This window comes from Mesoplodon mirus, assembly GCF_964341445.2.
Source record: "Mesoplodon mirus genome assembly, chromosome: 8".
NCBI lineage: Eukaryota > Metazoa > Chordata > Mammalia > Artiodactyla > Ziphiidae > Mesoplodon > Mesoplodon mirus.
The window spans coordinates 47,399,551-47,425,875 of NC_138984.1; the positions used below are offsets into that span (position 1 = coordinate 47,399,551).

The 26,325-nt window shown below is 32.7% G+C and overlaps 1 protein-coding gene across 4 annotated transcripts in view; it reads left to right on the forward strand.

Moving 5' to 3' along the window:
• Positions 1–3,983: 3,983 nt before the first annotated feature.
• The window catches only part of CALCRL (calcitonin receptor like receptor), a 105,152-nt gene continuing 82,810 nt past the window's right edge, over positions 3,984–26,325 (forward strand). For 2 of the 4 annotated variants that reach the window (XM_082630357.1, XM_082630359.1), the window contains exons 1-2: positions 3,984–4,208; positions 23,561–23,628. The gene's annotated coding sequence lies outside the window, so the exon portion shown is untranslated. The remainder of the gene's footprint in view (positions 4,209–23,560; positions 23,629–26,325) is intronic. The other 2 variants (XM_082630358.1, XM_082630360.1) reach the window with 1 other exon arrangement.

Here is a 26,325-nt window from a genome sequence, read left to right on the forward strand (position 1 = left end):
AGATCCAAATCCATGAGAACTTCATAAGAATCAATGAAAAGAATAGGCAGGTTTGTAGCCAATTGTTACTGATACGTTGTTTGACTTTCTTGGGGAAACACATTATAAAATACTAAAAGAAATACTCTATATAAGCTAGTAAAATAGTTTTATTTATCCATATATTGACCTGATGTCATGGTACTCACTTCAAATTTAAAGTTTTCTGTTCTTTTCAAATTTGTATTTATAGTAAATATTTTACAAACAACATCAAGATCTCCTTGAAATGATAAAATATGTATATAATTAGAGTGAAATCAGCCCTTTGGTTTTAATAATGGAAAATAGCATATTCACTTTCAATGGCTCAGCCATCAGATCTGGGTCCTTCTACTAAATACAATTCATTTAGTAATAAAATAACTTGAAAAATGCTAAGCAATTTAAGTAAAATGATAGAAGGTCAGGTCAACTTCCTTACCAGGATTTTTTTGATTTAAAGATTATAAAAATTGTGTGTTTCTCCCCAAATTATTGGTTCATTTTAAACAATGCATGGTATACATAATTTTGTTGATGCATAAATTTTCTGAGTGTAAATAATGACTTTTAGACAATTGAGAACACAGAGGAATTATTAATTCACAACATAATACCTGAAAAACTTCATAGAAATAATTTTTAAAGTTCTTTCTTGCACCCTCACCAAGGACAGTCTGTTCATATGTTTCATTTAAAAGTGTTTTGTTTTGTTTTGTTTGTGGCAGAACTATGCTCCAAGGCAGTAGCCACACGAATTCAAAATAAGTGGTCAGTTCAACCCAAACTACATTTTTGGTCTAATTTGACTAAGTTAGTCAAATAATATAAACAGTAATCCAGATATTTTGAGATAGCCTCCTCCTGAGTGTTAGTCAAAGTGCATTTCACATGGTAATTGGTACTCATTACTGGTGGACTACGGCTCTCATGTGCCTTACATGGGACCACAAATGTAGGCACAAATCTGCGTGTAGGATTCTGAAATGGGCAAGCATGACTAATTATTATTATATATTTCATTCTGCATTGTACATCATTCCTGAGTTCTATAGAAAACCTTATTGACAGTGTTCTGCATGGTTACATCTAGACTCTGCGTTTGCAACATTAGTTGTTAATTGCAGAGAATTTGGCACTTGATTCCTCATGTGCTAGTCAATCTATGCTGTAAACAACTAGATAACAGAATACATCCTATTTTTTCTTAATTCCCCAACACAGCTAGTACAGTATCTAGCTCAAAATATAGGTTTGATCACTTATTAAATGATTGTAAGTGTCTTTAATCATCTGTTCTGGGAAAAAATATTTTATAAATAAAATACATAAGGCTAAATTAATATATTGATTAATGCCTCACTGGTTAAAAATCACCTCAATGATTATTGAAATGCTTTCACTTTGTTCTACTGCATTTTTTCCAAATACCTGTTGTCATGTTTCAGTGTTGAGATCCATCTTTTCACCTGTCCCTTCATACCCAGGGTGGCTCCCTGAAAGTCCTCATGACATTTGTTTCATCTGGAGTTTATAAAATGGCAACTTAGAATCTGATTAGTGGGATGCAGTTTGCCTGTTATTTCTAAATAAGGCTTTTAAATGATAACTAATAAAAATTATCCAAGGGACTTCATGGAGTATAACCATGTGCCTGAACAATAATTTAAATATAAATACTATAACCTCTATTAGCCTTCCCATTTAGTGTAGTATTAGTAAAGGAGAAAGATGATGTATAGTAGAGGAGAAACAGGGTTGGTTTCAGATTCTTAGGACATAAGTCCAAAGCATAGATTTTTTTTATTCCCTAGACTTTACTAGTGTTGGACAAATGAAATCAATGACTCTTGAAGAAAAAATATTAGTACTTTTGCAAACTTATTGGCAAAAGTTTTAGTTTTTTATAACTTAAATTCAAAAGCTATATTTTGATCTCTTACTAGGAGTCAGATGATATGCCAAGCATGAGAGATCAGAAGACATGGACAGTAATCATTCAGGCACGTATTAAAGTCTAGTATTTGATTCTGCTCTGAATTTTAAGATGGGAACAGCAAGACATAAAATGCTTTGTCAAAGGTCACATTAGAAAGTATCAGAACCAGGACTGGAATCTCATGTCTCTTGGTCCAGTCCCAGTGCTTTATATTTCTTCTTAGTGGTTCCCTTAGTGTATTCACTCCACAGCAGAATTCAGTAAAGCTTTCACCTGGCAATATCCACGTCAGTATTCTGATTAAAGAACCATTTTTTGTTGAGTCGGTCATAATCTGCAACATTGGCTTTTCTTCTCATGGGCGGAAAGAAATAACTCAAAAAGAAGTATATCTCAGCAGCCTCTCAATGCAAAGCAAAATCTAGCCTTAACTGGAAATGACAATATTCTGTAAACTTGCAACCTATGGTTATTTTCTATTTCTCAATAACCAAATAGGTATAAGTTAGTTTCTTACAAGCTTTATAACTATAATTTGATAGAGATTAGTATGTATCCAATTTTTATATGTATTTATTTTTATCAACCTTGATCTTATTGATCTTAAGATCAACAATTGTGTAATAAGTTTCTTCCAAGTAATAAAAGTGTCAGCAGGAACATAGTGTTTAAAATACGTGAATTCTCTTTAATTTATGTTGCCTGGTCCTCTTTTGTTATTCTACAAGGAATATGAGAATCTCATTTTGTTCTGGAATTGCAGTAACATACCAATATTTCACTGCCTCTGATCTCAGATTTACTAAGAATTGAGTAATCATCATCATATCATATGTATTTCTAAATGTTACTTAATTTGTTGATTGAAAGTGTTAAAAATATATGGATTTTAGATATTCTTTGATACATCTCTTCTAGTTTACAGATAGAAAATTGATGCCCAGATAAGTGACTTTTAGTGCTGTTTAGATTTCAGAAATTATTATTGTTGTTTTATCTCACACATACACCATATTGTCAAAAAAAAAGTTCATTTCAAATTTAAAACTTTCTCCCCTGATAACATTCAATGATTTATTAAACACATTTAGAATAAACTTATGTTTTGAGGCAAAACTTTTTCTAAAACATTAAAGTATGTTACATATTTTACCTTGTTTCATAATTTAAGTCTACAAATTATCGGCATTTTTTAAAGGCTACTTTGAGGTATAAGTGTAGTGGTATTAATTACTCTTTTATTTCATAGGTGATAACAATCAAGTCAAATATTTTTAAATATGTGCAATTATTTTAAATTTATAAACACGTTCTCAAAAGGTTACTTTCTCTAAGATATATATTTATATATAATGAAAAATAATTATGTATGTATATGTATACACACACAACAGATACACACACAATGATTTTGGTTATGACACATACACATATCTATGTCATGAACAAAATTTAAAAAATGTTCAAAAACCTACAGGATAGAGTTTCATCATTTAATTGTGGAAAACGGATCAGGAAATAGCTCTGATTATCAGAGATCCAAATAAACAAGAGTTAGATCACAGAACTAATTATGAGGGAAAAATAGTTATTACTTTTCTGTGTTCCTTTATGAAGAAAAACATGTTAGATTTAAAAATTCCCTTGATGCTTTGTAAAGTATAATTCAACACACACACACACACACACACTTCCTAATTCCTTTAATTCTTTGAGCAGAATACTATGTTCAGATTTCCTTCAAATCATAGGCATCTCTGTTTGACAAGTTCTAACAGAACTCAGTCAAGGTGAAATCCAGCCAGCTTTTGCTGCTAACAATGTATTCATACAGCATATGATCTCTGTCTGTTCAGGCTGCTTCTTGCTCTTGTCTCAGAATGAAAAAGGAGTGCTGCTTTCCTGGGGTATGCCATTTGAGAAAGAAAGTAACCTAACACTAACTGCAGGCGGGGTCAGAGTGATGTAACAGGAAGCTCTGATGTTTCCCTTCTGCTGCTGAGCACATACAATGTGACAACCCTTCCAATCTACTCAGAACAACCCTCTCTCTCCAGCAGAGAGTGTCACCTCCTGCTTTAGATCATCAAGCTCTGCTAACTGGACCTCACCCTGCCTGCAGGGTTACACTGCAAAGCTTTCACCCTTCCGCACCTTGTCTGGGGGTACATTTCTTCTGCGGAATCTCAGAAAATCAAATTCCATCCCAAGAATATTTCACCAAGAATTTCCTTAGGAGCTGTGCTGGGTAAGTGCATTATTCAAAATAAATATATTTATTCGGAGTCGTATTCTCATGTAGTTTGACAATGTTTCTACTATAGAGTTTAGTTAGTGACATTGAAATTATGTTGAAACAATTCTCATTATTTCACATGTTAGAAAAATGAGAGTATATCTCCCCAAGATGTACACAATACCTATTATTACTAGATAATATTATGTACAGTGATATTCTAGAAAAATAAATTTAGGAAGTAATAAAACATCTAAATGGATTAAAAGGCACACTTTTGAGCAAATATCTTGATCAGGGAACAATGCTTTTTAAAATTAGCTCTACTATTAGCTAAGCTTAAATTTTGACAGCTGGAAAACATTTTTCCCCCAGGAAGAGTCTTTAAACTTTCCATATAATCAGTATTCTAAAAAGGGGGTGAAAGAATAACTACTTATGGGGGTCTCGGAGTCTCACTCTGTAGTTGAACACGATGGAGAATAAAAAGAAAAGGAATCACTTCGGATTTATTATATTTGTCTTCTATTTGCCACTTACCCCTATTTACACATACATCTCTAACTATTGAACTAATGGAATTTTCATTGTTTGCTGTTGCCAGATGTGTCTAAGTCTCTCTTTTACTAACTCTGAACTGTTTCCGCTGTATTGGATCATGGGGTGGGCAACAAAGGAAAAAAACAACTAGGGTTGAGAAAATGTTGATATTTCTATATTAACTCTAATTTCCAAGCTCTTAAGCTAATAGAATGTGTTACTTCCATTTGTCTGGTATCCCTCTGCAAGCTTTTTCGGGGAGGGTGTGATACTGAGATAACCGTGGGTAAAGAAAAGTAATAAAATATTTCCCAAATAGATATATCAGATAATTAAACAGGGAAATTAAAGTGTGTGTTAAAAAAAGAATTTCCAGGATAAAAGTTACTGAAATGTTGAGATGAATCATCTGTTAATGCTTCTTTCAACAGTACAGACTGTCCTGGACAATTTAAGAAACTAGTATCTACTTAATAAGTTGTTGGTATAGAGACATGACAAATTTGTTGCTAAGAAAAATTAAATGTCAGATTTGGGTTCAAATTATATTAATCGACATAATTTTAATATATTTTCTTACCTAAGTGAAATTATAATCTGCAAAATATCCTTCAGTGGAGAAATCCTGTACTTAATCACCCATAATCTGGCACATTAACGGTGGACTACCAACACATTCTGAGTAATTCCTTCATAATTTTCTACTCAGTTTTTCCACACATTTCTCTAAATAATGGAAAGTTCAATTAAGTCTTATTTTTGTGATTCTTTAAAAATATTATGGCTGGTTTCCTATCTCCTGTCATTCATTAATTGTACTGAGTTCCCTGACACATTTTTGGAAATGGATAGTGTTTTTAGAATGTGACTTTGTAAATAGCCATTAGATAATTAGGGGAAGAAATGGAAAGAACACATTAAATGCCGAACCCACCAGTGCCATGGGTTGGTAACAAAAATTAAAATAACATTGTTTTTCATTTAGATTATTTTCTTACAAGGAGGTATTACATTAATATTGTATTTTATAATAAGGAACTCCCTCAAATTCTCTAATCTTTATTTAATTGCTAGCCAAAACCCCATAATTTTCTTTAAATTATTAAAATAATTTAATTTATTTTTGTAACTATTCTAATAGTATGGTTTATAATCTTTATTTTCAAAAAATACTGTGGAAAAACACTAAGAAACGAATATTGAGGGTCATTTGGCAAAAGTTTATTATTTGAGAAAATAATTGAAAGTCTGAAATAAGAATTCATATTATTAAATTCTACAGTTTGCTTTCTTTAATGGTAAGAGAATATCAGAGCATCAATGCATGCTTTCAGCCATTAAGAATTAATTTACTTTTCTGGATGATATTACCCTGTAGGATCATAAAATCAATACACAGAACCTAATTACAGTTCTAAATATGTAAGATAAAAATACAGAATTGAGAAATCACAGGGGTAATGTGAGCAAAAAATATGTTCTACCTGCAATATTTAGATATCTTTAAGAATATGCTTTTGGTTATTCCTACAAGTTCTTTTTTCCCCAGTATATCTTGGCATATGCCAAAATATTATTTTGTTAGTTAAAATATGTAAATTTTTAGCATATATAAGAGTATTCATTCACTTTGAAAAAAATGAATAACAAAAAATTAAATAGAAATTAGAACTGGGTCTGCAATTTTAAAAACTATGTTAAATGAATGGCCAAGGTATATGTACTTTACTCATTGGTGATGCCTAGGACATACTGAAGTTTAAATGGAGTCAACACTCTAGTATACTCTGAGAACCTTCACATTAACCTGTACATATTTTATCATTATTTTATGCATGACAGATATTTACTTCAGTAAAAAATTCAAAATAATATTAAGACAAAAGTTTACCTTGTAAGCTTTATGTTAATGTGGAAAAATTCTCTGATAAACACATAAAAACTAATCAGAATTCAGTTTATAGCATTATTACATATTTCTAATTTAGATATTTGTAACCATTATAACAATATTTTGTTTTCAACCTTTAATTCCATGGTTAAAATTTGATAGTTACTTAATTTTTAAGAATTGCCTTAGAGACTGCTATAGAACAATTAAAAAACTTTTTAAAGATCTAAATATGCATTCACTAAACAAAACATTTCATACTCTATGTATGACTTTGAACACAGCTTGAAAAAATAATTGTTTTTAGAGATACCATGATAATGGTGTCAACATTTCAGAAAACAAATATATTTAAAGGACATTATTTGAGTCTTTTTGGCTTTATTCCATATCTTTGTTTAGGACTCAGAGAAGCTTTTAAACCATAAACATAAGATACATCATTGCAACAGTGTTAAAGATGACACTCAAAGAGTGTAGTATCTCTTAGTTCTTGACTTGTAGTACCTCTTAGCTCTTGACTTAGACTATCAGAGAATATACATAAGATGGAAAATCAGTACACATCTATTTAAAAGATTTGTCTGTGTCTGGTTTTGAAGTCCATGGATGCACTATATAAATGTTTATAATTTCTTAGGAAATCTCTCTTTCTCTACCAAAGTACTACTACCATGCTGCACTATTAAATTTAAGAAATTCTCTCATTTAATATCAGAAAATGTTCTGATGCAATTAGATGGAAAACAAAGACTTAACCAGAAACACAAGGTCTATATACTAACCAGATATCTCGATCATTTTCCCATTTATTCATATGGACAATCATATCTGCCCAAATTCTTTCCTCAATAGTAGTTATGCAACTCAAAGTAACTGGATAGTTTTTACACCTTAATTTTAGTTTATCTACTTATAAGTTGGTTTATAATTTTGAAGGTATACAGCCTTAATTAGTGTAAAATTGAAAAAATAATATAGAATACATTTAATTGTAAAATTTGGAATATAAATATTGAACTAGTGTGATTTAAGAAAAAAGAGCATATGATTAGATATATGATAATTAAATCAACAAAACCCATTTAAATAATAGGAAATATACTTTATACGTCCAATTGCCATTCCAATTTAAATAATTTAAACTTTTTGTCCTCAATAAACCCAGATTATTATTTTCTCATGTCTAATTTGGATTGTAATATTGTTCATTAAATCAGATTAGATCAAATAATCTGTATTTTTCCATATTTGAGTAAACTTAAAATCAAATTAGTTTTTAAATTTAATGTTATTTACAAAAAATGAAGAAATGGATTTTAAAGATACAATAAAAGTCTTCTTAATGTTAAAAAATAAAATGGAATCACTGGCTGTGAACTGAGTTAGGGTCTATGTTTATTAGGTTACCAGAATTATTATCAGATGATAAGTTGCAAATACTTTCCTAGAACATGTTTCTTCCTCTTTTTCCTTTAAATTAGTTTACTTAAAAGAAACAGTATTATACAAAACTAACACAATGTATTGTCATTTGCAAAAATGGTCAAAAGAGTGTATTTACTTTTAAACATAAAACAAGTTTTAATCTTTTTCTTCCTTCCTGGTTTAATTAAATGCATCATATGTTTCCTACCTTACTACCAATTAAAAGGACAAAAACTCAACTCAACCCAATATAAATCTAAATAAACAATTAACCAACCCAACCCTGTGGTATTGAGGCTATTGCTTTATACTTTATTGAAGTTGTTGGATGGAGCCCAGTTTTTAGTGAAATCTTATTCCTTTTAACATGGAACATATTTTTTAGATAAAAATGTTAATATGGCATAAACTTTTGTATAAATCTGTCATTATTTCTCTATTTAGGTTTAGGTTAACCTGAACTCAATTGTGCTTCTCATAAAGCCATAGTGACTTGTGAGCATGTCATTTGGTATATTAAATAACAGTGATATAGTGAAATGGCGGCTAGCTAGTTTACAAGGTGCCCCTCTCCTTCCAGCTTAGTCAGCTGGGGGGTCATTAGCATATTCATGAACACATAAGCTTGGTTTTATCAATCAAAACTAAGATAAATTTGTCTTATATCCAAGCACTGATTTCATACATTTTACAAATGAGCATTATTTTGAACCCATAACCATTAGTTAACCTGACACCAATTATTATGCAGATATTTGTGCATGAACCTCAATTTTGCTTCCCTTCCAAGGATAACTTGAAGGGAAAATTGGAACTTCAGTAAGTACTAGAGAAGAATAAGTAATGTTATAGCAGAAAATAAGGAGGATTAAAACTCTGGGAAAAGAATGTCATCAATACAAAACTGTTGATTTTTTTTTCTTAATTCTGTTATTTTCAAATGTGAGGCAAAATAGGAGACTTGTTTTTCCTTAAATAATGCAGATCTAATATTAGGGTAACATGCTTACATATTTTATTAATCAATTTACATATGCCTTCTTTAAAAATCTATTTTCAATGAAATTTTTTTTGGTTTTAAATCTTGTTTTTAGGACATGCCAATATACTTTATTAGCTAAGGCAAAAAATATAACTTATGGATTCGTGTTTTAGAAATTTAGATATAGTTGTTGTTTGAAGCAATTCCCTGGAATGGAGTACATTTTAGACAACAATCATATCACATTTAGTAAGGATATTGCTACATTTTAAATGTGTTAAACACAATTTCGTTAAACTCCCAGTTAACTAACTAAAATATCTTGGAATTGTCAGGTTTACTTAGGTAAATATATTTATTGTCAGCTTTGCTTTTTGGTCCTTGACATTATTAGGTAAGGATGAATTATTGGATGAAGGATACATTATTGGATGCATCTATCTTAATATCCCTGAGGGACAAAAACTTTTTTTTTTCCTGCCTCAAACAGTAGAGTCTGCCTTCCCTACTGCAGCATTCCCACCAGAAGTCAGCATGGGTGAATTTGTCCACACTGCACTCATACAAGAGAACCCCCTTTTAAAGGGTGGCTTGCTGCTCCTGATTTAGCTAATTTCTTTGAGGGTTTGCCATGTGCTATGGACATTATTAGTTACTCATGTATAAGCCCATTTAATCTTCCCCAAAGCCCTAGCAAATATTATTATCTTTGTTTGCAGGTAAGAAACTCCAAAACCAAGGCACAGAACTCCTAAGTAATGTGCCAAAGGTCATATGGTTATCAAGTGGCAAAACCAGAACTTAAATTCTGACTCATGCCCTGAACCACTCTTCTTCCCTTTCCAATTGGTGGCTGGTATCTCATCATTCCTATTGCAAAGGGATGTTGTTCCTGGAACCTTAAGTTAAGTATAGAGTGAATTGAAATTCTTTCGAAACAGTGATAGAGTAAATAATCTTGGGTTTCCTGGTTAGTCCATAAGTTTACATTTTAAGTAGGTTTTTATTTCCCACTGCTTTCTTACCAATTGCAAAAAAAAAAAAAGGAAAAGAAAAAAATTACAATACCACAGCTGAAATATGAGCTGTGCATATGAAATATGAGAAGTGCAGCTTAATGGACTTTGGCTTCAAGTCAGTCACATATGAACCCCAATTTCACCACTTCTTAGTTCCCCTTTCTCTTCTGTAAAATGGAAGTGATTAATCACATTGCTTTATAAGGTTTTGTGAGGAATCCAAGAAACAATACATTGAAAATGTTTAGCACAGCGCTTGGCACGTAGTAGGTATCCAACACATTTTAGTGCTCATCATAAATCTTTTGTGAACAAGACTGAGGACATAACTTGTGTCTATGCAAAAGCTCATTCCAAACAATCAACATACAGACAATTAGAATACAACTTCTTCATAGGACAGGGAGAGTGAACAAGTGTGATTTGTAATCAGTTTTTAGACTGATCACACTTTGCCATCATCATATAATATGTGCCAGACCTAATAAAGCTGACATTGTTAATCACCATTTCTACAGAGCTTGAGCACCTAAAAAGTATCTTCATGCTAAGAATTTTAAAGGTATATTATACAGAAATTATTGGGGTTTTTTCTTTCTTTTACACATGAAGCCCAATGAAGTACATGGTGTTCCCAAAGTCAAATGATATCATTGATAAAGCTCTGATTTTAACGTACATCTACCATGACTCTGAATCCTAACTATTTTGTTGCACTATTATATATTATCTATTATTAGATCTTATTATTAATGTTGCACAAAGTTGAATAAGCATAATGATCCACCAGATTTAAACTCAATTTCTTCTAACATAAGATAATAAAAGTAACTTTATTTATGTTATGTGGATTTTGTGGAATATGGTACATTAGAGATAAATTTAGATGTTTGTCAAGAAATTTTTAGTTTTGACTACTTATAGCAGCTGTAGAAACTCAAAATTTAAAGAACATTTAGAATGATCAAATTAAACTTCATTTGTAGGGCTCCAAGTTTTTGGTGGTTATTTTCTTTTTGTAAAAATGTCTTTATTACAGGGCCTTCTTACTACTGCCTAATGGTAGACACTTATATTGTCTTATGTATTATATTTCAGAAATAGGATGAAAGAGTACTTGTGCAATAGGATAGTGAACATTCATTTAAGTTTTGGTTAAAGATAATTTATTCTAAAAATCTGTTTTTGAATATTTTATGAATTATGGTCCATATTGAGAATATAATGAAAACTGCAAACTCTTTGTCCAGAACAAAACCAACTAATCTACATTGATAGGGACTCACATTTTGCATACAGTTACATGAGTTTCATGGGATCTCCCTTTTTGATGGATCCATTAAGAGTTCTTGGATCTCATGTATGAAACTTGCTAATTAATTCAAATGACAATTTTTCTTCTGAATGAAGTAAATTATATGTATATATTTTTCAGTTACTTCAGATACTTTTATAAGTACCTATGAACTCAAAAAATAGACATGAACATCAGAAACAAATGGCTTATAAGATTATTTCCATCAACTAGAGGGCAATACTGCAGGGCTCTAGGAAAAAACTACACAGTAGGTAGAATCCACAATTGGTAATTTTCTATCTCCTCTCTGTACCCTTCTCCATTCATGATGTTTTTATACCTACACCTACACCTTTGGACCCTCCTCCAAACCAAATACTCAGCAGCTTCTTTCTGGCCTCCGATAGTCGAGAGTAGCATGGGAAAAAATCTTGAAGAAAAATTCTTTCTTTATTGGGAAAGCTCAGTGTTTAATCTTAAAGCTTTCCACCGACTGGAAGAGGCCCACACACATTATCAAGGGTCATCTCCTTCATTTAAAGTGTCTCATGGTAGATGTCAGTCACCTCTACAAAATACCTTCACAGCAGCATCTAGACTAGTGTTCGATCAAACAACTGGGCACCATAGCCTAGCCAAGTTAGCACATAAATTAACCATCATAACTAGTTAGGGGGATTCATCCATATTCACTCTTTTTTCTCCAAAATTATTTAGATTTTTAGATTTTGGAAATTCTTCAAAAATTCCTTCTGGAATGATAACTGGAACTGTAGTGAATTCACTAGTTAAACTGACAAGAGCTGAGACCTTAATGTTGTTATCCAACCATGAGCATGGTTCATATTCTCTAGTTACTCAGGACTTTTTTTAGGGAGGTGGTAAGGCAGTCTGATATGGGCTTAAATGTACGTTAAAGGTATATTTAAAAGAAATATATTATAATATACGTTATAATATAAAAATACATTATAAATGGGGGAGGGTAAAGAGAAATGATATAAGGTTTCCACTTTTTTAAGAAAAAGATAACATACACACAGGATCTTCCAGATTCGCTCTTCCTCTTATCAAGTTAAAATATGTTCTCATTGCAATATATTTTATATGGGGAAATTTCTGCTCACACCAGAATTTAATCTTGTCAGAGAACAGTTGTAGTTTAACCCAGTGACTATGACATTATTGATATTAGGGGTGCTAGGGTTAAACAGCATGATCTTCAGTTTAGAAAGCACTCACAGTGTGCCAGCCTCTATGTTACACGTTAAAGGTAAGACCCCGGGTCTGGACAACATCAGCTCCACCTCAGTGCAGTGTAAGACAGTGCTGATTAACTGTTAAGCTGTACTGCTGGCTGCCACTCTATTTTTCATTTTGTTCCAAGATCAGGACTGAATGCCTTAACTAGGGTGTTTCTAAAATGACAAAACATGATAAATCAGATATTTTCTGCATATATTTATTATATTTAAGAAACCTTGTGTTATAGAGTAAAAGTAGAATAAAAACTGAAATAAAGAGCAATCTAATGGATTCTACTTAGCTCACAATTGTATGTGCTTTGATATTCTGAAATATCTTCTTTTCAACTGCTTCTGATATAACTTTGACATTTTAAATTTTAACAGAAAGATTTCCTTGCATCTAAATCCACCACAAATTTCATGGTCGTGTAGCAGAAATTTTTCATTTTTTAGGCAAAAATAATGTGGTTAAAGAAAGTGATATCATTAAGAATAAAGTTTGAAGAATGTTTGGTTTCATTAATTTGAGCAGGAAGGTCTTCAAATGAGATATGAGCAAGTTTTAAGGTCTAGAGCAAACTGAGAGGGATGTAATCCATAAATGATTTTCCTAAATATTGTTTAATATTTTAATTAATTGAATTCTTCACATGAATTAACTTCCTTAATTATACACTTTCCAAAAGGATTTCCTGTACTGTGCTCCATGTTATCAGTTCAAAAATTATTAGAAGACTTACCAAATACTTTGATCATAAAATTAATATATGTCCATATTTAATGAACCAGATTCCAGGCTACTTCCTTCAAAATAAATATATCGGGCTTCCCCGGTGGCACAGTGATTCAGAGTCTGCCTGCTGATGCAGGGGACACAGGTTCGTGCCCTGGTCCGGGAGGATCCCACATGCCGTGTGGAGCGGCTGGGCCCGTGAGCCATGGCCGCTGAGCCTGCACGTCCGGAGCCTGTGCTCCGCAACAGGAGAGGTCACAGCAGTGAGAGGCCCGCGTACCACAAAAAAATAAATAAATAAATAAATAAAATAATAACAAATAAATAAATAAATAAATAAATATACCAAAATCAAAGAGTTTATGTTAGAGTTTTTGTATAACTCAAACATCCTTCAGAAATCCACTAATTGTGTGTTTCAGATTAACCCTGAAACCTCACAGTTCACTAAGTTCTTAACTGTCACAACTCTAATACCATAAGACACTACATATTTAAGGCTACATGTTCTCAACTTTCTCAGTTATAGTACCATACATACCATAAAAGACTACATGTTAAAAACTTTTAATGTTACATGTAGTTTCTGAAGCTAGAAGCTAGAATAAGCTAAATAAATCTAGTCAATGGGATCCTAACTTAGAAATAGGAGACTCCAGCTCAGTGTGTCTTCAGAGGGTTTCGTTAAGTGTAACTATGATGTAGGTCTTGAAATAGCGTGTGCTCTAAAAAAAAAAGTTAGATTTGTACACTGAGACAACACTCTGCTCCTAATTACTCAAAATCATTTAGACTTCAAGGATTGTCCTACATCTTGGTCTATGTTTTTCTTCCACACATAACTGCATAATTTTATTATCACAAAAGGGAAACAGTCTGTAAATACAACGTGTAAGCTTTTCTATCTGGAGAACTATCACAGTATATCAATTCCAATTTGACTAACTCCTTGGAATTAAATTTGTAGTAAACAAAGGTCAGGGAATTCCCTGGTGGTCCAGTGGTTAGGACTCGTGCTTTCACTGCCATGGGCCCAGATTCAATCCCTGGTCGGGGAACTGAGATCCCGCAAACTGCATGGCATGGCCAATAAATGATAAATATATAAATAAAACAAAGATCACTGTGTATCATATTACTTTACTAATACAAAATTATAATAGAAATTAGTGAAGGAATACTTACTTGAATGAATTGAGTAACTTTCTAAGTTTATTTTGTCTCCTTTACTCTTAATCATGTATGCATCATTATAGCACCTGAATATGAAAAAAAATGCTAATCGTTTTTATTTGTGGGCGTGTAGTTCCTGGATTCCGGATTTTAGTAGCTCTTCTTTCTTTTGTTGAGTCCTTCACCTCCAGACAAGTTTACTTCTTGCTAGTACTTCTGATATCAATTGGCATAAATTTAAGGGAAGGTCAACACATTATCTAAGAAAGGATTAAAACTTATCTGAGTTTCTTTTAATGAGCATAGAATGCTTTTCTCCCAGATATCCATATGCCTAGGTCCCTCTCCTCCCTGTAGTCTTTGCTCAAGTAAAAACTTTTCTATGGGGCCTAAACTAATCACTATTTAAGATAAACCTACACCTATACCACCACAACCCTATTGTTCATCTTTAGCTATTTTAGCATGTTCTTGCTTTTTCTTATAACACCAATCACCTTGCAACAAACCATCCACTATAATTTACATATTTTCTGTTTTTATTTATTTTCTGTCCATGCAACTAACATGTAAGCTCTACAAGTACAAGCACTCCTATTTTTTTTCACTAATATATTCTAAACACCTAAATAAGTGCCTGCACTAGTAGGTGCTAAAGATTGCTTAATAAATGATTAAATGAATGAATATGTTTCTTTCTACCAGTCTCCACAGAAAACTAGTAACTCTGTGATTTTGTATGCAGTACACAGTAGATGTCAGAGCTGAAATTTGGAAGGCGTTAGAATCACTACACATTGCCAAAGAGAAAATATTCAGAAGCTAATTACCATTTCATTATTCTTAGGTCAACCTAATATTTACCCCTTCACTGTCTTTGTAAAAGAAAATAAATTAATAAAGATGCTTTCCGTAATGTATTTAGTGTTCAGGTTTCACTGAATTCCAAGGCATGACCTTTCAAACTGGGGTAAATGAGAAGGCTGGTCAGTGTTTTAACACAAAGTGTTGAAGCATTTCCCCAAATGACCAAACAATGGCTGAAATTGGCAGAATTTCTTGTTGAAACTGGCAGACTTGCCCACTGTTGCCTCCCAACAAAAGTCTTCCTCCATTACTTGTTGCCTTTTTGGACAATTGCACTAAAAAGTCTATAGAAGGAGAAAAAAAACCTTAGCAGTGAAATTGAAAGAAAGTAAATCAGTCTTTTAATGAAGCATATAGGGTAGAATACAAATCCTGTTTAACTGACAAAAAATTATCCCTCTGTTTGATAAGTGAAGAGTTACATATTTGTAAATCTATAATTTATCAAGCTTTTAAGTGTTGATTTATAAATATTTAAGAATAATTTTAAAGAGTGCCAACTGTCAATGCCCTTTCATCATTGTATAGCTTTGAAAGTTTTCTAAACTTAAAGCCAAAGGACTATTTTATAAATTAAAATACATACTTGTCATTAAATAAAATCATGATTTCCTTGAAAGCCTAATGATGAATTTTCACAAAATGTATCTTTTAATTAACACAACTCATAAGTTATAACAATACTTTTCTTTTCTAATTAAGATTCTCCATGTGTTTGAGACACATAAAGCTAACTTTATTTTCTTTTAAAACAGGTGTTAGTCATTCATTCACCTAGAAATATCACTATTGAGTTTGTTTTTCTTCTGGGTCTAGAATGTATATCATTCAGGGAAATAATACTATTCCTTTGAGAAAAAGACTAATTCTCAACATATGTCCATAGTATTCAGAAAAAAAAATATGTGTAGAAAATGTGTCAAGGTCGTAACTTTACTGTCCTTCAGTATATTATCTAATATGACTGGATTTTAAACCACAAGCAACAAACTAGTTTGGATTAAACAACTCTCTGTCCTCAATGAAGTATTGTTCAAAACATAAAAGTAAGTTGTGAAATAGCTTCTTCTTTAAGTCTTCTTGAACTTTCTGACTTTAATGTGGTATTATCGAATGGTAAACTTATAATAAAGTTACTATTACAAAACATAAATGATAATAATACCCTAACAAATATTGTATTTGTTTTAAGAATTATTCTACATTCAATTAATTTCTGGTATGTTTACATATAACATGACAATCCAATATTCTACATTTTCTTTGTCCCAAGTAGCTTAAAAACAACAATAATAATAATAAAATAAAGCTGAAATCAACAATAACTTTTAAAAGACCAAAATGTGACAGTTTCTACTCTAGAAACTAGATGGGCTTGATGAAATGGTGGAAAGGGCACTTAAAATACGCTTTACATATTAATAGAATAATAATGAATTTTCAGTTCAAATACTTTGCACTTAAAATTGGAGTGCAAAAATAACTAATTTCTCACAGTAAGTGGAGACACTTCACACTTTCTCAAGCTAGAATCAGTCCCTACAATGAAAAATGGGTACTCCCAGTAGTCCTGTTCAGAAAAAGGCAGTGCCAAAACATTTGTTTACTCTAATCTAGATTCAGCAGAGGTACCATGTATTCTTGAGAGCCTTTTCTAATAGGGTGTTACTTGCAGGATGAAAAAGCTCTTTTGAAGACTGAATAATTGTCTAATACTAAATTAAGTCTAAAAAAATTGCTGTCAAATGAGTTTCACTAGGGCTTCCCTGGCGGCGCAGTGGTTGAGAGTCTGCCTGTCGATGCAGGGGACACGGGTTCATGCCCCGGTCCGGGAAGATCCCACATGCCGCAGAGGGGCTAGGCCCGTGAACCATGGCCACTGAGCCTGCGCGTCCAGAGCCTGTGCTCCACACACAATGGGAGAGGCCACAACAGTGAGAGGCCCGTGTACTGCTAAAAAAAAAAAAAAAAAAAAAAAAAAAAGAGTTTCACTAATTATTATAATTGACTCTTCATTGCACATTGGATTTAAGGGTATAGAACAAAATTCATTATCATGTTTAGTAGTTCTTCAGCTCTTATATACTGTATCTCCTTGACTCTGTTAAAGTGTCTCTACACTAGAGGCATAGCTTGCTAGCCTATAGCATGGAATATGACCATAAATCAATTTTGTAATCCATGATGTTGTCCACAAACGTTACTAACAATTCTCTGATTAGTTCTATTTTAACTAATTCCTCTTACTTACTAGGTCCTCACCTCATTTGTTTCTAAAGGAGTGGATGTGTTCTCCTTGTTTACATGGATCTTAATTTTTAATTGCATATTTTTAAACATATAATTTAAAAACTATAGAAATCCTAAATTTTCTGCCTTGAAGTAAAACCATGTCAGGTCTGGTGACTGTGTCTGTCAAGGTGAAAGGTTTAGAGATTCAACCAGAACTTGATGAAACTGGAAATGAAAGGAACAAGATTAGGGAGTTAGAGACTAATCAGGAGAACAGAGAATAGGAAAGATTCAGAAAAATTCTTATTCAGAGACCAAAATATATATGACTGTAATAATGTAATTAACTTAGTAGTTATTGTTTACTGAGTCAAAAAACTGATATAAAGCCACAGTGAGGGATGTGTAATACCTCTCATATAATATTACCTCCGTGAAAAGTTGCTAATCAGTAAAATAAACCAGAAAAATAAAAGGGAGTGAATAGAATAAAGAGAGGAAAAAGGGAGTGAATAGAATAAAGAGAGGAAAAGAGGGAGAAGATAAAAGGAGAAGCTATAAGAGAAGATAAATTGGTTCAATAAGACACAGTATTTGCCAGAAAGGTTAGGAAATAAAAATCCTACACTGAACTGCATCCGTTAAGATGTGGAGGTACTTTGGATACATGGTCATGAACCAAAAGTTAGTATACAAATACCCTCCAGCTGCTTGGTATAACATTTTGGATATGAAAAATTTACCTGCTCTTTTGTTTGAAGAATGGGGTTGAGTGTTAAGCCTAAGGGTTATTCCTTCTGATAAGAGGTGAGGAGTGTTTATGAAGAAGTTGTGAGAAGAAAATACCACCTCCTGGTACCAGGTGGTACCACCTCCATGATTACCTGGATGGTAATCATGTTCTAAGACTTGGACCCAATTAGTCAAGATAATGACTCTACTTTTAAAAGGGGAGGTTTCATAGAGACTGACCCACTGGGAAATCTTAGTCTGTCTAGGATAGTTTCTCTAAAGGGAGCCCAGAAATTGGGCTACATTAATCATACCATGTTTAAAACAGCAGAGCTTATTTGGTTAACTGCAAATCTCTTGGCTCATTCCAAACCTACCAAATCAATCAGGGGTGGCTCAGTATACAGAGGGAGGTGATACTTAAATGAGTCTCATGTGCTCTGAAAACCACTTTCTCTTTACTTTACACTGCATATTGTGAGATAAGAGGTGATAACCTGATTTGGTTCAAATTTACAGTTACAAAATAAGAGTGAACAAGGATGTTTAAATCAATTAATTTTCTAAATAATGAAATAATAAGTATAAATTCACACTGAGCTACACATAAATAGCAAGATATATACTGCTTTCCCTTCTAATTCTGGCTTTGAGAATTATTAGTTTTGTGCATGAGGTGCACATTTTCCATGTCTGAATCATTATAACTTAATAGTCTTAGAAACTTTGTAATAATCCAAAATACAACTTTACTGACCCTTTCCTTTTTCACTGGACTCGGGGGTAAGTACACACACACACACGCACACACACACACACACAAATACTCACACATATACATTGATTCACAGGTTGTTCATCTTTGGTGTTCCAAAATTCCCTCCATGTAGCTAAGAAACTAACCTAAAGTCAAATAGAATTCACACACCTAAATCATATCTGTAAAATTCACAAAGTGTTTAAATCATACATATACTATGATTTAACTGGGAAATCTTAAAAAGGGTCTAAACTTAACAATATTCTGACAAAAGGAAATAAACTTTAAAATTAAATGCGTGCTGTGTGAGGCATCTCCATCTCCCACCTAACACTCCAGACCTATCTGAATTACATTGCGTTTTTATGTATTTTGATCCACAGATCCATAACAAGTACATGATTCCAAAGTAAGGAATCACACTCTGCACATTGTCCTACAAAAGCTTTTTAAACTTTAAAATTTTCATGCATATGAAAGATTATTAAAATGCACTGCTTGGGCTTCCCTGGTGGCTCAATGGTTAAGAATCTGCCTGCCAATGCAGGGGATATGGGTTCAAGCTCTGGTCTGGGAAGATCCCTCATGCCGTGGAGCAACTAAGCCCGTGCGCCACAACTACTGAGCCTGTGCTCTAGAGCCCTTGGGCCACAACTACTGAGCCCGCATGTCACAACTACTGAAGCCCACGTGCCTAGAGCCTGTGCTCCACAACAAGAGAAACCACTGCAATAAGAAGATTGCGCACCACAACAAAGAGTAGCCCCCACTCACCACAACTAGAGAAACCTTGTGTGCAGCAATGAAGACCCAACGCAGCCAAAAATAAATAAATAAATAAATTTATTTTAAAAAATACAATGCTTAAATAAATAAATGCCTGTATACCTAGAACCCATCTTTTCCATCATGTTCCTCCCTGATTAAGTCACATGTGTGTCCCCAGAAGTAAACCATTAGCCTAAACTTGTACTAGTCATTCCCTTGCTTTACTTTATGGCTTGACCACCTATATATGTATTTCTAAGCAATGTATTATTTAGTGTTATGTTTTTAGTTTTACTTTTATGAAAGTGGAATACTTCTGAATATAGTCTTTGGAGACTTGCTTCTTTCATTCAGCATTATGTTCCAAAGATGCATCAGTGTTAATGTGTGTAATTTTGGTTTTGTTCTTTTCACTGCTGCAGTGTTCCATTGTATGAACGCACAATGTATTTATCTTTTCTCCTGCTGAGGGACATTTGGATTGCTTCTACCATTTTGCTATTATAAACAATGAAGCAATGAACATTTTTTAAACATATTTCCAGGTACACATGTTTGAGTTTCTTTAGGGAATAAATTTATGAGTGGGATTTCAGGATCCTAGCAATTCTTGTACCAATTTATCGTCCCACCAACAGTGTATGAGGTTCCCATTACACCACATCCTTTCCAATACTTTGTATTACTGTCAAACTTTAAAATTTTTGCCAGCCTGGTGGATATAACATAGTCTTACTGTGGTTCTAATTTGCATTGCCCTAATTATGAATAACAGCAAATCTACATGTAAAACAAGTTAAAATTTTCCTCTGAATTTTTGTTTCTAATTGGGTAGCAGTGACTTGATGTTGTAGAATTATTTTTTGCTTATAATTATTTAAGAAAAGGACTATTTTTGGTTAGGTGGTCCAGGGAAAGGAAAGATTGTTTTAATGCTTTTAAAACTGGGTATGTGTGAATGGCATTTCTCATCATGATCAAGAACATAGACTGATAATGCCTAGAATCATACACCAAATTTTCCATTTCCTTTGCTTCAAAAACCCCATCAAATACATATCTTCTTTAAAAACAGAGAGGAAGGGACTTCTCTGGTGGCGCAGTTGTTAAGAATCCACCTGCCATTGCAGGGGACACAGGTTCGAGCCCTGGTCCGGGAAGATCCCACATGCTGCAGAGCAACTAAGCCCGTGCGCCACAACTTCTGAGCCTGCACTCTAGAGCCCATGCTTGGCAACAAGAGAAGTCACCACAATGAGAAGCCCGTGCACCGCAACGAAGAGTAGCCCCTCTTGCTGCAACTAGAGAAAGCCTGCGTGCAGCAACAAAGACCCAACACAGCCAAAAATAAATAAATAAAAATATGTAGTAAAAAAAAAAATAGAGAAGAAGAAAGTGAATACTTCCATTCAGATGCATGTGTGCTTTTTAAAATATAAACTTTATTTTTTAGAGTTGTTTTAGATTCATATCAAAGTTGAGTAGAAGGTGAAAGATTTTCCGTATAACCCCTCTCCCAACCCTCCTCTATTTCTCCCATGAAAGCTATACATTTATTACAACCAATGAACCTATATTGACACATCATGCCCACTGAAAATACAGTAGGATTCACCGTTGATGTTGTACATTCTATGAGTTAGGACAAATGTATCATGACAACTATTATGTGTTTTTATAATATTTTGACTATTTTAAATCACTCATGGAGCTTACAAGTCTCCTGAAAGAGATAATGTCTCTCTTTCTACTGTTGTAAAAATTATTTCTTATACATAAAAATATCATAAAAGGCATTGTAGTTTGTGTCTTTCATGTAATTCCACATTTTGGAAACCAGTGGATTTCCCTTATATCCAGTAGCTGAATTTAACTAATATATTTCTTCAAGATTCTGATTTCCTCTTAATAAATATGCTTAGGTTTGCATTTTTTTCTAGCTTGATTGTTGTGCTTCACCACGGCAAATATCAAGAAAGTTTATCCAATAATATATTTATTTTCTGTGTTTCTAAGGTTCAGTTGATTTTGATTTCATTGTCTACTTCAGTCAGTGGTGCTACTTCCACAAAATTAGCTTTCTTTTGAGTTTTCTCTAGGTATCATTATCATTTTCATTAAGGCTTTATAATATTTTCTTTGTAGCCTCTCTTCTTGGATATTAATCTATTTTTTGGTACTACATATACTGATATTTTCAGAGGAAAGTGGAAGTAAGACCATGCTGACATATACATTATATTTTATTAATATGTGCAATGCATTTACTAACCAAAGTTAACTCATCAATAAGTTTACTGATAGTCAGAAGTAATCATTGACATTTTGCTTTTTACTTATTCCCTATCACCAAAAATGTGCAAATATTCTTTCACAGCATTTTCAGCTCGGATGAAAAATGAAATTTCTAGACCCATGAAGAAAAAAAAACACTCCATGGTCATGTCTATTTCTAGTGGCATTTTCTAGCAAGTTGGGAATATACTCAAAATAAACTTCAACCTTGAACCTTGTGAATTCCATATGAATGCCAGTAAAGCCTGAGTCTGACAGGAGTTTTTATTTTTTCCAAAATAGCTTGTAGAAAATTCAGATTCTAAATATATGTGGAGTGTCTATTGGTGTAAAAATACACAACTCTTTAAGATGACCAGATCATGATCCTAATTACAACATATACTAGACAATTTATAATATATAATAAATTATTAAAATATATGAAGGTGTGAAAATTTACAAAATAATTTTACAAAGTAATCAAAACTTTTTGATTTATATAAAAAATTTGATTACAGAGATTGCTTTTAACATAAGCTTTTTAATACTTTTGGGTTTTCATGTAAGGATCCCTAGTGCCTTCACGGAAATCCTTGACAATAATTCAGAGATTATTTTTGGAAGTAGCAAATTCATGATCTAGAAGAACAAGTTTAATAAAAGCCTCTCAAATCACAATATAAATTAACGGAGATAAAAAATTTGCAAATGCAAATTTGATATTTTTGAAGTTCTAAAGTCCAAATAATACTGTGTAAATGCAAAGCAAGGTAAACAAGATTATAGCTATATCTTGCCTTCGACCTTATTTTGAGTCTGAAAAAATGATGTAAACCACATTTATATACGTTAACTCAGTTTAGCAGTGGATGAATCTCACCTGTTAGTGATACCCTATGTTTAAGGAGAGTTAAAGCTCATTACTGACATGGTCTAGCCTCTGGCTTCCTCTTTGACAAGATCTGTGTCACTCTTTCCCCCTCATTCACTCCAGTTTGATCACGTTGGCTCTCTTTATGTACTTTGAACTAGCCGTGTCATTTCCTTCTCAGAACCATTGACCAAGCCACCATTTCTTCTGGGAACAACCTTTCACCTGAACATTTCAGGGCATCCACCTCTCCCTAGTGCTAAGACCTTTAACAACAGGGACCATCCTCCATGTTCGTGCTCCTTACAATACTCATTCTTAAGAAATAAGGTCCAAGAACAAAGTTCCTGATTACTTTCAGGTCAGCATGGTGGCAACATAAATGTGCCTGAAACAACGTCTCCCAACTTCCCATTAAAATGAGACATTTAAAATACATATGTCTGTGATTTAAAAAAAAAAACACTAGTATATAACTTTAAGTTATGTAAAATCCCACTATCCACTAATAATACCAAATTCACAGGAATGTTCTCTTGTCATCCAGGGTCCTATGATGATACACCAGCCACTTGTGCTACTACCTGTCAAAACTATGGATGGCCCTACCTTCAGGTATTGAGTATGAATATATTACAAAAGAACATTCATGACTTGATGAAAGTAACATGTTGAATTTCCAATGAAATTGAGGATAATATGAACATGTTAACAATCACAAGAAAGATTTCACAGAATGATACATAACATAACTCCAAATAACTTCTGAATCAAGGAAAACTTTGAAAGGCAATCTAACAAAATACAGGCTTAGGGACATCTGTCAGACTTACAAAGTCATTTCCTTGGGGCCTTTGGGTATGAACTTATCCCCTATGTCTTTTTTCCCTTGGCCAAAGGACTAGGAATGTTAAATTAATATGAACAGTTCTTATAAGATTTATTAATATTAACAATTTGGTAGTATTAGCCACAAACCTCACACAAACACACACACACAAACACACACGTATATAATGTCTATGGTTAATCTTATTTTAACTATGTATATGTTTCTATATATACATATATAAAAAACAAATTATGTTTCCTGTATAAAATAATAGGGCTAGGTTGCTCTTTTGAACTAAATTCCTTTCCTCTGCAGAGTTCTTTGTTTTCTGATCCACATAGTCACTATTATATTCTTATAAATGTCTGTAAACCTTTCCCATAATTGGAAAATAAAAAGATATCATTTATAAATAAGGGAACAGGAAAATGGGGGGTTTGCTGAATTAAAGATTTAAGTTGCTCTAGATACTATTTTTAGAACTCCCTGGCAAAGCAGTTTCAATTTCAATCCTGGGCATTAATTTCAAGCTTCAGGGGCATTGGTGCCTCCAAAAAGATTACTGTTGCAGACAGATGTGTCATTTATATTTAGTATTATAGTTCCATATCAGATAAGATATTATGTGATTATTATTACACCTCACATCCTCCTTCCTGACAAAATTAAAGTAGCTTTCCTGTCCTCACTTATTTTTAGACTGCGAAGTATTTAACAATTCAATCATGCATCATCCCAATAAACTATAATAGCATTAATGAAAAATAAAGGCTACTGAATTATTTTATTTTAAATTCAAAGCTGAGTGACATAATTCCTTCTTCTGATTTTAAATTCCCAAATCATTCTGCTGGACCCAAAAATAGACCCTCTATAATTATTCTTTGTCCCACAGCATGTCTTTGGGAACTCATCATTGTTGTTCTATCCTTTTTATGTGTCAGCTTCCTTTGCACATTGCATCTCATATGACTCACTGTTCCTTAGAGCATGGTTTGAATGCTCAAAATGCCTACTTATATCTGACAGCTGGATTTTTCTTCCTGAACTATTTTATGTGAAGTGGTGCCAGATCAATTTTTAAAGCCCCAAGTTTGCTTATTGAAGACATATAAGAAAGAGCAGAAAATGGAAAAAGAGTCACTTACTAGGCAAAAACTGATTTTGACTTCCAGTTTCTGTTAGTACCAGTCATCTTCATATGGAAATTAAGAGGATTACCCATTTTTTTTTCTAAGTGTCTTTCCACCTTATAAATTCTAACATATATTGGATAGTTTGAAGGAGATAAATTGGAAGTGGCTTGAAAATGAAAGGTCCAAATTTAAGCTGCATTCTCTTACCAATACTTGCAGAGTATTGGTAAGAATTTTTGTGAGACACTAATAGGCCTAATGGTAATTTTTTAAACTTTATTTCTAACAAGTAGAGTTTAAGGTGGATATATATTTAAATTCTAGCAAGAAAGAGGTTGAAAAAATGATCTCTGGAGAGATTAAAAAATATAACTGAGAACCAGGACTGCGGTTTGCTATCATATTAGGTTGACTCACATGTGGTTTAATTTTAACCTAACAAAGAAGCACAGAAATGAGACTTAGGAAAGAGAACTCCTAGTCTTAGCTCATCTACCTCTACTGTGGGATATGAGGCACATCACTAAACTCTCCTGAACTCCCACCTTCCAAATCTGTAAAATAAGCAGGTTATACTGTGAGACCTTCAGGTCTATTCCAGCTCTGAGATTCTGGATCCTCTAACTGTAACTACTCTGAATTAAAGACAGGAGCTGGAAATAAAATATCATCTGAAGTTCTTTGTAACAAATAATGTGATTTGTAATAGCTCAATTCCTCTAACTTTGAATAGTTTAGCATTGCTTTATTTACATAATCATTCAGTAGACTCTGAAATTTGACAAATGGGTAAGAGGTGAGAAAGAGGAAGAAAAAAGAGAATATCTCTGGCTAGACTGAATTTTGACAATAGAAGGATCCATTTCTATTTATCACTAATGTAATATATTCTTACCGAAAATTCTCTTTGACTCCAATATAGTAAAAATATTAACTATTAAATTTATAATAATTTAAAGGTCCATTTTTACAATTAAATCTTAAACCAACTGAAACTGAATCTCAGATATAAACTTCTTCCCAAAATTGATAGACAGTTGTAGCAACACTTTTTATTAAATAATGCATCCTTTCTATTACTGATTTGAAACATAACTAAATTGTTCTATTTACTAAATTATATTAACAAAATTATTTTGGATTCTAGAGTACATTTGTCTTATTGTTGTCTGTTATTTGTTTATCTGACCTTTAAAATTATTTATTACCTTGACTTCATTACATTTACACATTATTTTGGGAAAAATTAAGCATCTTTATACATTCTAGTTTTGTACGTATTAATACAAATGTCTCTTTATTTATTAAATATCATTTTATGTCCATAAGATAATTATATATTTT